Source organism: Talpa europaea (genome assembly GCF_964194135.1).
Source record: "Talpa europaea genome assembly, chromosome: 4".
Classification (NCBI taxonomy): Eukaryota; Metazoa; Chordata; class Mammalia; order Eulipotyphla; family Talpidae; genus Talpa; species Talpa europaea.
The window spans coordinates 123,806,490-123,822,710 of record NC_140070.1 but is presented as its reverse complement, the minus strand read 5'-3'; the positions used below and the strand labels follow the sequence as shown (position 1 = coordinate 123,822,710).

At 34.4% G+C, this 16,221-nt stretch overlaps 1 protein-coding gene and 1 pseudogene across 2 annotated transcripts in view; one reads left to right on the top strand and one right to left on the bottom strand.

Moving 5' to 3' along the window:
- Positions 1–16,221, top strand: part of NAALADL2 (N-acetylated alpha-linked acidic dipeptidase like 2) — an 881,821-nt gene that overhangs the window by 246,589 nt on the left and 619,011 nt on the right. The gene's annotated exons all lie outside the window — the stretch shown is intronic.
- LOC311169864 (small ribosomal subunit protein eS4-like) lies at positions 5,047–9,182 on the bottom strand (annotated as a pseudogene). Its single transcript has 2 exons — positions 9,134–9,182; positions 5,047–5,688 (listed from the first exon to the last, which is right to left on the bottom strand). The product of its transcript is annotated as a small ribosomal subunit protein eS4-like (transcript).

Below are 16,221 nucleotides of genomic sequence, written 5' to 3'. Positions count from 1 at the left end.
TAACACTGTGGGTGCATGTGTATGGACATGGTGAGGTGGTAGGAATTACTGGTGATTTCATCAAGCATAGTTTCTGGGGAGTAAGGAGGACAAAAGTTTGATTGAAGCTGGTTTAAGAGACTGAAAGAGAGGAAATAGAGAAGGAAGGACAGAAAAAAAGAATTGATTTATTTAAAAAATGTAAGTTCTAATAAATTCTGATTATGCAGGATACAGGCTTAATTTGATAGAGGTAAAGGAAGAAAAGTACATTTTAAAGCAGACATAATTCCTTTTATTGGTTTTTGGATCAGCAGAGCTGTCTCACTCACTGCACACAAGATTGGCAATTTCAACTGATTTAGAGCTGTCTTGTTAAGTTTATCAGCCTATCAAACTGGCATTTGAAAAGTAACTGAATAATTCCATTTTTAGATTCAATCTTAATTCAAAGACATGTTAAAGAAAAATATTTTCATTTCAAATAAAGAATTGTAGCTAATTTTCTGAGAAAAGTAAATAATTATATATCATAATGAAGAGTTTTATTGCAATTAAAAAAATCCTATTTTTTCTCAACCTTGAAGCAGAGCAATTCATCAAGGAAAATGTGCTTAATACATAAATTCATGAAGTTTCTTAAATTTTACAGATAAAAACATAAATGTTTGCAACTATAATTTCAGAGGTAGTTTAGGCTTTCAAAACTCAAAGAGATTAAATAATTTGCCTACAGACCTTTAACTTTCCCAAGAAACTTGCATTTTTTTCACAGTGAACATTATGAAAATTGAATGTGAATTGTTGGTCTTGTTAAAATATCATGGATAATGGGCTTCTGTGGTGGCATAGGGGTTGAAGTCTCAGCACTATCAAGCCATCACCAGCCACTACAGCATGATTTAGATCCCAGGCCAAGGAGCTAACCCATATGGCACAGCAGAGCTCTCCTGTTTTGCCTGCTGCTCCCCTCAACAGTTTATTTCAATAGCTCTTCCTGTCCTGCTTCTCACTTTGTCTCTGGTGAGTCCTCTCACCCTCCACACCATTGGCTTACATCCCCAGTTCTTGTATGCTTAAATAAATGAAGTAAATCTTTAAAAAAATTAGCATGGAGGGCCTCCCCTGGTGGCACAGCGGTTGAGCACTGGGCTTCGAGGCTGCCTGAAGCCTCTGCAGCACTGGTTTGATCCCCGGCTGCCTGCAAGGGTCCCACATGGCAAGACAGACTTCTCCTGCCACCCGCTGCTCCCCTCAGCAGTGTACTTCGTCAGTCTGCCTGTTCTGCTCCCCACTCTGGCTCTGGTGAATTCTCTCACCCTCCTGTGCTTCTGACTGTACCCAGTGCTTGTATAAATAAACAAACAAACAAACAAACAAACAAACAAATAAATAAATAAATAATAAAGTCTTTGAAAAATAATAAAAGAAAAAAAAATAGCATGGATAATGTTGTGAACATTTAAGGTAGTAAATTCTATAGATAATATGGATCTAAGGGAAGAAAATTGGTGAAGGACCTTTGACCTTGGCCTCTCCTGAAGTTAATCTCAGGAAGTGGACTGTTGGCTCCTACTCAGAACAGTGTCTTAACCACATGTGTTCATAGATGTGCTCACTTTACTTACACGTTTCTGGATATCATGGTGCATCATTCCAGAAAAGTAAACGCGGTAAGTAATTTTTCTTTCACTCTTACCCCCTCTCACCCCTTAGCCCTCAAAAAGGCATTTTGGTGAGATCATATTACATCCCAAGCAGTGTTATCTCAAATGATTTAGAATAACTCTGGAAATTTGCTCTTCTACTATAAGCATCACTGTGAAAATTTTCCAAATTTAATTTTTGAAGATTGCGTAGTAAATTTATGAATAACATAGAAATTAACTTTCAGCATTGATGTGGGATATCTTTGGACACTAAAAACTATGTTCACATGTTCTATAAAAGAGCTCTTACAGACATGCCAAGGACAGGCCTGTTTCTATTACATTGCCGACCAGAGTAATAATAGAATGTGAAGAGGAAGCAATAAAAAATAAAAAAAAAAGATTTATTTCTTAGAATGTGAAGAGGAAGCAATGTTATTAGCAATTGTTTCAATTAGGTTGCATTCTTAATTTAGACATTTTAATGACGCTTATCTGTCAATGTTTCTATTAGATACACTTTACATTGTTTCTTTTTTTAGTATTTATTTATTTATGCATACAAGAGGTGGAGTACAGGCCAGAGGTTTTAGGGGTGAGAGGATTCACCAGAGACATAGTGGGGAACAGAACAGGCAGAATGACTGAAATACACTGCTAAGGGGGGCAGTGGGCAAGACAGGAGAGGTCTGCTGTGCTGCGTGGGTAGCTCCCTGGCCAGGCTTGGCACGTGTGCTGCAGAAGCTGCAGATAGCTTTATAGTGCTGTGCTCAACCCCTTGGGCCACCAGGGAGGCCCAGGTACCCTTTACATTGTTACAGTTATCTGCTCACACTCAGAAAAACTCAGCAGTTGAGAGATTGTTATGCAAAACTTTCCATACTATGTTTACTATACAAAATAAATGTTATGAAAGGTAGGCAAAATGGAAATAAACACAAAATCTTATTAAAAATGGTGTAATTACAGGCCATCAATTTAATTATTTATACTTTCTTATGTTTTTCCTTTTTATACAGTGAGCTTATATTAACAATCACAAAATATATCAATAGAAATACATTTTCTGTGGGGCACATAACTTTATGCATGTAATCTTCCCTCTGCTAGGTATTATAAAAGGTTATTTTGAATGATGATATTGCATTATCATTGGGAAACAAAACATAAACACAGGAAGATCTTGGAGAATAATTTAGAAAATATATTCAGTAGACATTTTAGTTAGGATGAGATTGCTTGCTAGTAAAATTAATTTAAGAAGGAAAAGTACAAGGTTAACTTAAAAGTTTCCAAATTCTTAGGTATATATTAAAAGCATAGCTGTCTAATATTTCAATTTTGGAGCAAATGAAGTAGACATCGATATTAAAGATTGGATACTTAAAAGAATCATAGGATCATTTGATTAATGTAATTTTCCCAATTTACCCTTTCCCTCCATTTCATATTTTTAATAGGCCATTCAATTCCAAAGTCTGCCAAAATTTATCTCTCAGGTTTTATTCCGTATTCTCTATTCTTGCACAAAAGATGGGAAAAATGCCCTGTCAAATTTCAATGTACTGAAACAGTAGAACAGCAGGTCTGGGGGACTACAAGAGAAATCAAGAGAAATGTAGTTTCATTATCAAGATACAGGTATGAATAAATTTCACAAAAGAGGAGTATGAGAGGACAGACAATCTTTGCTTATTGCTCTGACCTTTTAATTTCTTCTTGGTACTTCAGGGAGTCTTTTTTTTTTTTTTTTCCATTTGTACAACCAGTGTTATGAAACTCCATTGGATGTCATTCTGTGAGTGTCTTTTTATTTTCAGTAGACTGATAGCTATAAAATCCGGAAACATTCTTTTCACTTTGTATCTATCTGGCATCTGATCACTAGGTTTGTGGGTGATTTTGTGGAGCTATGTGCAGTGAAGTGTGGTTGTACACACACACATTTGAAGTGAATATGCCTTCTGTGTGTACATGATTTGTTTACAATAACAATTTACTTTCTTCTTTTCTTTGATTTAGTTTCTTTCCCCTCCTGTTTTATGTGCTGAAGTGTTACATGACAGATCAATAAAGAAATTAAGCTCCCTTGGAGAAATTATCTTAGACATATAAAGAGGAACTTATAGCCATAGCTTAACCTCCACTTGCCACTGCTTCCAACTGCACTATTTCAACTGCAGTTAATTTGTGCACAGGTGTGTCTCCTGTAAGTAGTGGCATTAGTCTACATAAGTCATATATGAAATTCCTGTTGATTTCCAAGGGTTTTTTTTTTTTTTTTGGTAACTTTCATGACTGTTTGAGGGTCATAATTATACAACAGATCTGATATCTATGCTTCTGTTATTTGATTCCAATAGCTATCATCAGACCACTCTGATACCTAGATATGCTTTCCCACAATTTATAACATCAGAAGACATGTTGAGTAGAAAAAAAAGTACAGCACAGATGCAATCTTCATTTAAGTAATTTAAGTAACAGGATTTCATTTAAGTAACAGGATTATTTTAATAACTCGGGAAGAAGTGGGATGTTAAATATGGGAAGCAAAGCACAATATTGAAATATTGTGCAAAGAATAACTTGAATTTGATAGTATATATCATTGTTCTCAAATACTTACTATCTTCACTCTATATGATGCCATGTTGCCTAACGCTAAACTGTCTTTTACGAACACTGGTTAAATTTAAAGTCAACATCATGTGTTCAGAAAAGTTCATTTTAACTAAGTGCCAATTTCTGGAGATGTTTTTCCCTAAAAATTACAGTCAGGAGTTAGCCTTCAAAAGAGCCCCAACTGAACTCATTAAATTTTTAAATATTTCTGTTGTCAATGACACATACCTCTTTTTAAAGCTGGTCTGCTTGCTTTCCTTCCTGTTAGGTTAGTTCTAAGATAATTAACTAAAAATGTCCATAAATTTCATCAGAATAATGAAGCAGAAATAAATTTAATAAAAATAATGATTATATAGCTCTGAACATATTACAGTTTAAATTCTAAAATATAAGATATAGTGCCATAGGAAAATATCAGTTACTTACTGATTAGATAAAAGGATTAAAGAATAAGAAGGAAAGAGAAGGGCAAGATAATTTTGTTTTACATCTGATGAAAGGGATATTGCTGGTGAAAATAAGAATAAAACATTTTTAAATCTTTTTTAAGAACACGAATGTTATAAAGTCAGTTTTAGATCTTTGCTTTGACAATCAAGATGAAATACACATGGCATAGGATATAGGCCTTATTAAGTAATAAATCAAAGTTTTTCTTTTTTAAAAAAATCATGTTGTATTGTCTTTATTTAAGCATTAAGGCTCTTCCATCCAACTATACTGCTGCTGCACAGCTTGGCTGTCAGTCTCTGGTCTCTTCTTCAGCAATAGTTTGGTGAATACCTTTATATCAGGGAAGAGAAGTCCATTGTTTGTTGCCCTTTCCAATAATAAAAAAGCTGGAGAGATGGGTGACAAAGCTGTTGCTTTTGGCATCTTTCACATGGGTTACATCAAAAGCTCCATGGTGTCTCTCTCTATTGGTTATCACACCAATTCTTCCCAAGTTAGCAGCTGTGGTTACCATGCACAGGTTACCAGTGTCAATCTTGGTGAAATCTGTAATCTTGCCATTTTCCAAATCAGTCTGAATGGTGTCTTCACCTTGATGAGTGGATCAGGATAGTGAATGGTACACAAATCATAGGTGACCAGATGAGGAATTCCTTTGGTGTCCAACATTATCCTTCTCACTGTACACAACTTGGACTTTGTCTCCTAGGTGTAATGTAATGAACACCAAAGTGACCCTTGGTATCACAGGTCAATAGGAAATTCTCTTCAGTCATGTCAATACTGATGCCATCCATAAAACCAGCAGGGAAGGTTATATCAGTGCAGACCTTGGCATCAGTCTTAATGAACCATTGCATACAGATCTTGAGTTCATCTCCTGTCAGAGCATACCTGAGCCTGTTACTTAGGAAAATGATGAGAGAGGGACCTTCTCTTGGTTTTGGGGAACCGATGGATGGACAAGGAACAAACACCCCTGCAGTTTAAAGCATCCAATGCTTTAAAGCCACAACTCTCTTTAGATGCTTATTTTTTTGATATAACATCAAATAAATTTTATTGACTTTAATAACTTCCATTCCTTATAAAATTGTATCAATTTTCAATGGGTAACATTGGCTTATAACACGGCATATGATTTAGGGGTATAGGTTCACACCTCTTCAGATGTGCTTTACACCACACCCTCTTGAGGCTACCAGAATGGGAGGGTGGGGAAATGGAGAACAAGGGGAGAGTGGAACAATGGATGATGGTGTTAGATGCTTCTTAGGACCGTGAGCTGTGGCTGTACACTACCGATGGAGAAAATGTAAAGTGTTTGTCAAATCACCAGGTAGAAGACTCATTCTGGTGTTAGGTTGAGGTAAGGAGTAGGAGTCTGTTATTTTCTTATTTAAAGCTACAATTTCTACTTTATGTTCATTAATTTTATTTCTCAGGTCATCACTTGTTTTTCTAAATTTTGTGATATCTCTACAATCAACTGAGTTCTGAGTTCTCGTGTATCATTTGACTTGTCTTTCTGCTTTTTTTCACCCATCCTTTTGATTTTCATTATTGTGGCAAATTTGAACTCTATTAGATTTACATAATATCTGCGCCTCTGTGTTTGGATTCTGAAGAATAGTTCTTTCCTTGTGATGATATATTCCCGTAAGATCTCAGGGTGCCATACATTGTATTTTTTTTGTCTGCCCATTTTGCTGCTTTAGAATTCCCTATATTTAAACTATCTGCAGCATTGTTATAAACCATTGTATTTATAAACAATGCTGTATATAAATAAACAAACAAACAAACATATAAATAAATAAATAAATAAATCTCACGTATATCAGGGCTTTAAACTTCCCCCTAGGATCACAGGTTCGGCTGGCACTGAGGTTGAATGTAGCAGGAAAGCTGTGTCAGGTATAGATAGAAGGACTGGTGTGAGTATCTAGAGCCAGGTAGACTGGTGAAAAGGTGACAGAACTTTACATCTATTTGTTTCTCTTTAAACCATCTATTATTGCAGTTATGGTGCACATGTTTATAAGCATGCCTGAAGAGAAAAATCAAAATCCATGTTCTTTTCTTTTCTTTTCTTTCTTTCTTTCTTTTTTTTTTTTTTTTTGTTTTGGAGATGTTAAACAGGATTTTCACAGTAATTAGATTGTTCTTCAAAAATGACCTCATACTTTAAAAACTGCTACCAATTAAAGTCTTGATTGATGTAGGGCAACACCATTAGCAGATTTCTACTTTCCGAAGACTGTGGTGTGACTACCAGCTTTGTCAATTAGAGGTCACTGTGACCTTGTGTATGCATAAGTCAATAAATTTGTTTATTTGAAATGATTCATCCAATAAGACTTTGTTTTAAAAATAAAATAACTCCCTGGAAAGCTAACCTTTTTTTTTTTTAAGGAGATACATCATTCGTGAGCAAAGATTAATGCCTATGCAATAGAATTTCTTCCAATATCCTCTAGTTAAGCACTTTTTCTGGGAACTTGACTATAGAATTCACTGAAATTGACTCATTACAATACTAAACTATTTTCTCTGAAGAATTAAAGATATGCCATCAATGAAAATATCATAGGTATTTATATTCCTCAGTAGTAGTTCAAAATTCTGTTTGTTCTTAGACCACTCCCCACCACCACCATCTTGTACATACACACACACACATACACATACACACACACACACACACACCATTCTCTTGTGCCTGGCATCATGCATACAAATACTAAGTTTTAATCATATGTTTGAGAAATCAATGTTTTTAACCTATAGCAATATACTTAGTACTGTTCTTGTCCTCCCTGATCAATTTATTCTCCTTTATGCATCTAGTCTGAGATATTTTCTAAAATGAAGTGAACAGTAATTTTTGTTTTTTTTTACATTTAATTTAAATTTTATTTTTATATTCCCCATACAATTACACGCCCCTTATTTTGACCACAAGCCCTCCTTTCTCCACCCCCCACCCCTTATAGAGTGTCTCTGGTTCGTAGTTTTTGTTGATTTTGATATTTTCTTTCTTATCGTTATTCTTTTTCTTGGTCCCTTATTTAAGTTTTCTCTATTCCTGCTATGAGTGAGACCATTCGGTATTTTTATTTTTCTGTCTGGATTATTTCGCTGAGCATGATTCCTTCCAGCTACATGCATGTTGCTGCAAATTGCATGTGTTTATATTTTTTGAATGCTGAGTAATTTTCCACGGTGTATATGTACCACATCTTTTTGATCCTAAACTATAACTTTTTAATTAATTGTGTTTTACTTTAAAACAATGTTTTTGCTTTTACATGGACACTATATTTGCAATATTTATGGGTGTTGCTATTATATTATTTATTTTATTTACTAGTCTTTCAACAATCTTTTGAAATAGCACTATTATTTTCTTTATTTTACCAATGAAGAAAATGAGACACAAAACTGTGAAGCAATTTCCTTGAAACTCTGGCAAGAAACTGGATTTAAACCTAGAAGTCTGTGCTCAGAGCAAACCCTTTTCACTCTGCTTTATAACTACAATTCTTTCATCAAAATACGGTTTGAATAATTTCTCATAGATTCATTGAACACAACCTAAGTAAGTCAAGTAGCATTTGCAGTTCTATCTAATTCTGTGTTTTATAGAGACAAGTTGGTTCTGTGGATTGGTCTTCACTTTATTCTGTAGAGATGATAAATCTCTGTTGACATTTGATTCTCACATGATTTTGACTATTTCAAAGGTGTTTCAACTGTCACCTTCGACTTTAAGAGATATATGGTCATCTGTCATTAATATAGCTTTGTATCTGTGCTATTGATTATTTTTATACATTATATCACATTTTAGCTTTTAATAATTCATGATCATGTATATATAGAATATTCTTTGTTTTAAAATATTTCTTTAAATTGGGTAATTTTCTTTTTTTTCTAGAGAAAATAAATCTTGCCTTGTAGTCTGAGAGATGTGTGTACAAAATTATGACAGTGAACACCACCACTTTATATATAAATAATTTATCTTATATAAACATTTATAAATAATTTTATATATTATAAAAATAAAAATAAATATTATATAATATATAAATTGTATATATATTATATCATATAAATGTTCATATAAGATAAATTATATATTATATATATATAAATTTATTTATGCATACAAAAACTGTGTTGTAAGCCAGAGATGTGGATGGTGAGAGGATTCACAAGAGAGGGGAGCAGCGGGTGAGACAGGAGGGGTCTGCTGCTCCCTGGAAGGGAATCAAACTCATGCTGCAAGGGCCTGTGATAGCTTGATAGGTTTGTCTTTAACCCCTGTGCTACTAGGAAGGCGCCACCACCACAATATATTACATGAATTTGGATGAGGTCCTTGCTTTAATTCTCCCACACAGAAGTATAACACTTACCTTGAAGGAACATATCAATAACTGAATAATTATACACATATTCACACATGCACTTACTCATATATATGGTACCTGATAAGTAGGTGATTAATAAATGTTTTTAATATTTCCTTGTACCTAAATATTTAACTATATTAATTCATGAAAATAAATTGCAATGGTATATATAGATAATAGCAGTGGTTATTTGTTTTTACTAAAAAAATTCTTTTCAATGAAAATGTTTTATCAGGTATGCTTTTTGTTGTTTCTGAATGTAAGCCAGTTGCAGAAGCGCTCTGCTATGTACTAGTCATGAACAGAATGATTTTTTTTGTTTAACATATAAATATTAAAAATCCAAATTAAAAGTTCCATGAATTTAATTGTTAGGTAAGTGAAAGATAAAATAAAGGTAGTGATGTTAGTGTTGAATAAGTGCTACACCGTTAAAATTGGTAGATATACTTAATACAAAATAATTCATTAAAACCTATAGTGCCTATAAATAGAATGGTGACTGGTACAGAGAAGGATCATCCCAGGATTTGGCAGGTTTTCTCTCAGCTCTTTTTTTTTTTTTTTTAAGATTTATTTATTTATGCATGCAAGAACTGGGATACAGGCCAGAGGTGCAGTGGTGAGAGGATTCACCAGAGACAGAGTGGGGAACAGAACAGGCAGAATGACTGAAATACACTGCTGAGGGGAGCAGTGGGCAAGACAAGAGACAAGAGAGGTCTGCTGCGTCATGTGGGTCAGCTCCCTGGCTGGGGATCTAGCTCATGCCATAGAGGATGGCTATAGCTTACAGGTTACCTTCAGAATTTACAGTTTCATAATTTCATGATACATGAATAAAACTGGAAAGAAACCTAAATTGTGAGACTAGATTTTGAAATTCAGTCTCAAAGATAAAGCTGTTGAGACATAATATTGAGCTAAGGGTTTATTTTTCACTAATTTAGTGATAATATAATCATCAAATTTTGTGTTATTTTCTTGAAACTAGTTTTTACATGAATTTTAACTATTGCGATAAATCATAATTTTTACTAATTTTGCAGAAAATTATTTTGACAAGAATGATTTTTTATATTCTAATATTTAACAAGATCTTTATTATTTTAAATAATTTTGAAGGTATTTGAAGTATATCCTCCCTTTAACAAATATAATAAAATTGCTAGTTTATCCTCTTTTTTCTCATTTCAGACATATAGTTATAATGCGGTACTGACTGACTCCTGTGGATGTGGAAATTGTTATATATGCTTTTATCACATACAGATTGAATTACTATAATTCCCTGTTTTCACTTTTTGTCAGAATTCTCATTGTAGAGATTGTGACACATACTGTATTTGGTAATAAGTATTATTAACCAGGATAGTGAAAAATCTCACTTTTTCTAGTCTCCCTATTGCCTTATTATTGTGAACTGTCTTACATCTTAAATTTGGCTCATGTATGTCTGTTGGCTCTTAAATTATCTTCTGCATAGAAAGTAAATTCAGTACAACTACATTAAAAAAATAATTATTGTGTCATGAAGCGATGCCGTGATCTTCCCAAAGATGAGAGAAAGACTGGGAACATAAGGCAAATTTGTCTGAAATGAACACCAAATATGCTGCCACACCCAATTTTGATAGAAATATGAGTAAGTGTAGGTATTGTACTGTTTGAGTTTTCAGTCTGAACTTTTCCCTGTCTGCCATCTCGTGGGATGACTAATAAGTAACCAACAAGCTAAAATAGTTAGTAGTGCGAGAATGCAAAAGAACAAAAATAAATAAATAAGCGATGAAATGAGATTCTGAGATTTAGTTTTCTTACTTTACAATGTAGGGAATGCTACCTATATTTCTAACAGCCTGCTGGATGAAGTCAGTTTTGAAGAATGAAAACCTTTAATCACTTGAACTGATTAGCAAAAACAATGACAGATCTGAAGTTACTAGTTTCCTCCCTAACATGGATGTGTGTTTTCCTATAACTACTTGATAAAGTATTTGTAGGAAAACTTATTTTTGACCTTTTTATCTTCTATATGCAAAAGTGTCGGTTTGATTTTTCCTTATGAAAAAGTTTTTCTAACTAAATTATAATGTATTGGCATCATATAGATACATATTCTTCTTCCAAGATCTGAAATGGATCACTTATTATAATCACAGAAATATGTACATAAATGACTTCATTTTAATATAGTCTGAATTATTTGCATTGGAGCAGAACTTTCTGTATGAAAAAGCACTGATTTTGTCTGTGACAATCTTTTAAGAGAAAGTTAACTAATATCTTTTGAAGTAAATTTGCTGTTAAGAAAAGCAAACCTGGGTCTCCCTGGTGGTGCAAGGCATTAAGTCTCAGGGCTATGAAGCTATCCACAGCCACTGCTGTACAAGTTCGATCCTAGACCAGAGAGCTAACCCACATGGTGCAGCAGACCTCTCCTGTCTCGCCTGCTCCTCCCCACAGCAGTGTATTTCGGTCAGTCTACCTGTTCTGTTCCCCACTCTGTCTCTGGTGAATCTTTTCATCCCTGCACTTCTGACCTGTACCCCAGTTCTTGTATGCATAAATAAATCTTTAAAAAAAAGAAAAGCAAACCTGTCGTTAAATCTTAGTGAAACACAAATATTTTACATTTAATGTCTTCAAAAATTTTTATTGTTAAGTTTTAATTTATTTAAAGGCAGAAAATGAAACTATGATCTGCTATCACTGTTTCATAAACCAAAGGCTATTTTAACATCAAAAGGAGGAACAAGGGCCCCCCCCGGTGGCGCAGCGGTTGAGCGCTGGGTTGTGAAGCTACCCGCAGCCTCTGCGGCACGGGTTCGATCCCCGGCTGCTCCCTGGCCACCTGAGGAGGGTCCCACATGGCGTTCAGACCTCTCCTGCCACCTGATGCTCCCCTCAGCAGTGTACTTCGGTCCTTCTGCCTGCTCTGCTCCCTGCTCTGACTCTGGTGAATTCTCTCACCCTCCTGCGCTTCTGAATGTACCCAGTGCATGTATAAACAAAAAACAAACAAACAAACAAATAAATAAATAAAACATGCCTCTTAAAAAAAAAGGAGGAACAATATGAATAATTGCATCTATTTATATAAAATGCTTTATGAAAGCTAACTGCCTCTCTTAGTTAACATTTTAATATCTTCTAAACACTGACTATGTAACCTTTCAAAACCTACCTAAAACATTCATTACAAATCTTTTTCTAAAACATATTTTCTTCTCATTGTTATAAAATCTTTGACTGATTGCCATGACAGCAGATTATCATTTATTTGAGGGGGAAATGTTGACACATTTTTGATTCATAATTATTTTCCTTTTTTTATTAGTGGTATTAGATATTTTTAGATATTTTTAGATATTAGAAGTTTTACTCCTTCCATTTAAAACTTAACTATAAATGCCCCAAGCTTTAACACACATATGTAGTCGTTTGAACCTGGACAGATTGGATTCATCAATAGAGAAAAGCATCTCTTCCTTATGGAACTGGTTCAGTTTGGATGGTCCTTAAAATCTTGGACTCCAGAAAGCCACCTGCTTCTATGGAGGTATTCAGACAAAGACTCTTGGAAGTTGGCTAGTTTGTGCAATACTCAAACCCATTGCTTATGTGTTTGACAGTAACATCTGGTAACACAGATGCTGAATTCTAGAGAGCCATAATTATTTTGAGAGAAGGGAGAAGTTGTCTTACACAGTTATTATCATGCTCCTACCACAGGTATTAGAAAGAGGCAATCATTTTATACTTTCCTGCCAGCGTGTGTTTTCTTAGTTTTGGAAATGGAATTTCTTGATCTTTTACAACATTGAGATTAACAATCATTATGTGTTTTTAAGCAATAGAAGGATTTCAAGAGAACATAAGGGATGTGATAAAAATGCTTTTTTGTTTCCAAGTACTTGTTCAAAAGCCATTGAGATAGGTGCCAAGAATTCACAGACTACCCTATTCAAAGAAAAGTTGATGACAATAACCTCTCTTGGTTTCACACTCTATCCTGGAGCCACTCATAAATAAGACTGTCAGATTTTGTACCAATGAAAGGAGTTTGTCTTAGCTTTGTTTATTGTAGCTGTTAAGAGTTCCCTTTTGCCATTTTTCTCTCTATCTCAGACAGATTGTTATTAAAAAGGATATGACAGGTGCTAGTGCATCTATATGTTGTTTGTCTTTTAGAAGCAATAGCTTATTTGCTGAATGTTCCTAGAAAAATAATGTCTGGAGTTTCTTGATAACTTCCACCTGCTGGTGTCAGAAACAGGCTTATAATTTGGTGGCATAGTAACTAGCTTAGAAATCCTGTCTTAATCTACAATTGTTTGTTAGAGTTAATGAGAACAAGTAATGGTCATTTTTATGGAATATAAGGTGGTAGATTGATCATGTACAAATATTTCTTTTCCTCTGCTGCTAATTTTGAAAATCTAAATGCAGATTGCCTTTCATCGATTTATATACTCTTTGCTTCATCAAATATTAATCATAGCCTATAATATGTAAGATATTCTGATAGGTGCCAAAGACACATTAGTGAATGAAACTGACATAATCCTTGCCCTCATGTAGTTTACAGGTTAGCCCCTGGAATTACAAATTCAAATGCCTTTAGGGCCAAGCAGATCAAGAACATAAATGGAACTGTGACTATAAACCCATAATTGGTGTTGGAGACTGTGATTAAAAGAGAATGAATATTCTATTGGACGGAATCCAAACTCAAAATTTCCTTCAACAATATGTCCTTATAAAAAAAAAAAACAAAAAACAGAGTAGGAGACCTTGTGTCGTTCTTAGTTCATGAATTTAAAGAGTGAATCAAAGTAGAAACATTCCATCAAATGTGAGAAATATGTCTGCATTTTTCACTTGGTTCTCCCATTTACCACTTATCATGTAATCAAAAATGTGCAGTTAGGGTTTGGGAGAAATCAACTACAGGCAATAGGAGGAGATTTCAAGTTCTCATACATAGAACAACTGCATTATAACCGGCTGGGTGGGAAGTCACCTTAAGCAGGATTGCCCACCACTGGCTGGCTGTGCCAGGAGGCCAGACTGCAGTCTGCTTTGGTCACATTCAGCTCACCATACCTGCTAACTTTACAGACAGTGGTTTTCCTGTCACTACCAACTTATTTATCATTCCATAAAGTGGGAATTGACTTTTAATTCATAATGAATAGTTTGTTTTCTAAAATGTGAACTATCATAAGATTACTATCAGAAATCACCATATTTTTCATTGAGCATCTTAGCAAAATTTAAAAAAGTAAGCAATGAACAAATATTAATAATTAGACTATATACCTTATATATACTACTCAACCATGCATCATGTTAATTATAACATTCATGCAAAAAACAGAAAATTTATTTATTTTTTTTTATAGAGGCATGTTTTTTATTTATTTATTTGTTTGTTTGTTTGTCTGTTTGTTTGTTTATACATGCACTGGGTACAGTCAGAAGCGCGGGAGGGTGAGAGAATTCACCAGAGCCAGAGCGGGGAGCAGAGCAGGCAGAAGGACCGAAGTACACTGCTGAGGAGAGCAGCGGGCGGCAGGAGAGGTCTGTGCACCATGCGGGACCCTCCTCCGGTGGCCGGGGAGCAGCCGGGGATTGAACAGGCGCCTCAGAGGCCGCGGGCAGCTTCTCAACCCAGTGCTCAACCACAGCGCCACCGGGGAGGCCCCCCCAAAAAACAGAAAATTTAAAAGGAGGAAATGTCCTAATATTTTACACACTTTAAAAGGTTGCCATTTATATGTTGCACATCAAATACTAAAAATAAACAACAGTGGTAATAATAAAGTAACAAGTACTAATATTTACTGGGTGTTTACTAGCTACTAGACATAATTAACATCAGAGAAATGAAGCAAAGTAGCTACCAAATATATTTATTACATGTTTTAGTATAAAACAAAATTGTTGGTGTCTGTTCTATTACTGCCCTTCTTTTTCATCATTTAGCAGACTAAAAGTAATGTTCCCCTTACAGTTTATTTTTAATAGCTAGTGTCAATTGGGTTATGCCTTATAAATTTTCTGGTATAAGCTATATTTTCTTTGCTAAGAGTTTATAAGTATGACTGTATTGTAGGAAATTATCAGAAGTAATTTCCAAAACTTTGAATAGATATTGTTATTAAAAACATGGTAAAAAGATATAGGTTTTAGTAATGCAAATTTTGTAAATTTAATACAAATTTGTTCCATGATTTGAAAAATCAAATAATTGTGAATAAAAAGTAAGAAAGTTTTTGATGTTTTCCTTATAATGTCATATGACAAATGATGGCTATAATATTTAATATCATATATGGATATGTAATTCCTAGGGAAAATTAAGTTAAACTCATATATCAAAATAGTATCTAGAAGTAAGACAAGAATTTGGTGGTGATAGGAAAAAAGTAGTGGATATTCAATAATTGCTTCATTATGTAAGATTATAACAGATCTAAAATAAATTCACAAATAGTCTCTTTGAGAAGAAACTTTAGAAGTCATCCAAATGAGCAACGGCATTTTGTTATAAAATAGAAATTATACTTTTATAAGTATAAACTTTCTTTCACACTTAAGATACAAATACTTGCATGTCTCTTATTTTCCTAGTTTATTTTTTGAGAGCTCACATGCCTGGTTGATAGGAAGTATTCCACTTTCCTTTTAAAGATCTTACTCATGCTGAATTGCCATAAACCTTCAAGGTTTACATAAATAATTAAGTGCCTAAATTTCCCATGAAAATGGGGAGAGAATTAAGCCGCTACTCTGTTCACTCTCTAGTTTCTATTGCTTTTCTGTATCTTGTCATGACAGTGTTGAAGGCCTTTCTAAAAAATGATATTCCCGATGTAATGAATCTTCCCTCCACTGGATCAATTGAAACCTTGATTCTCCTAAAAGATGATTGCACCTTTGCAGTGTAACAGCAGACAGTGCCTGAGCACAGGTCATCAGGGAAGACACATCCTCATGTGTGAAGCCTTGTCCGTAGATGTCACACCACCATATGAGCATGGCAGCACTGTATCTAACTTGCCCTACATCATAAATTTAAAGTA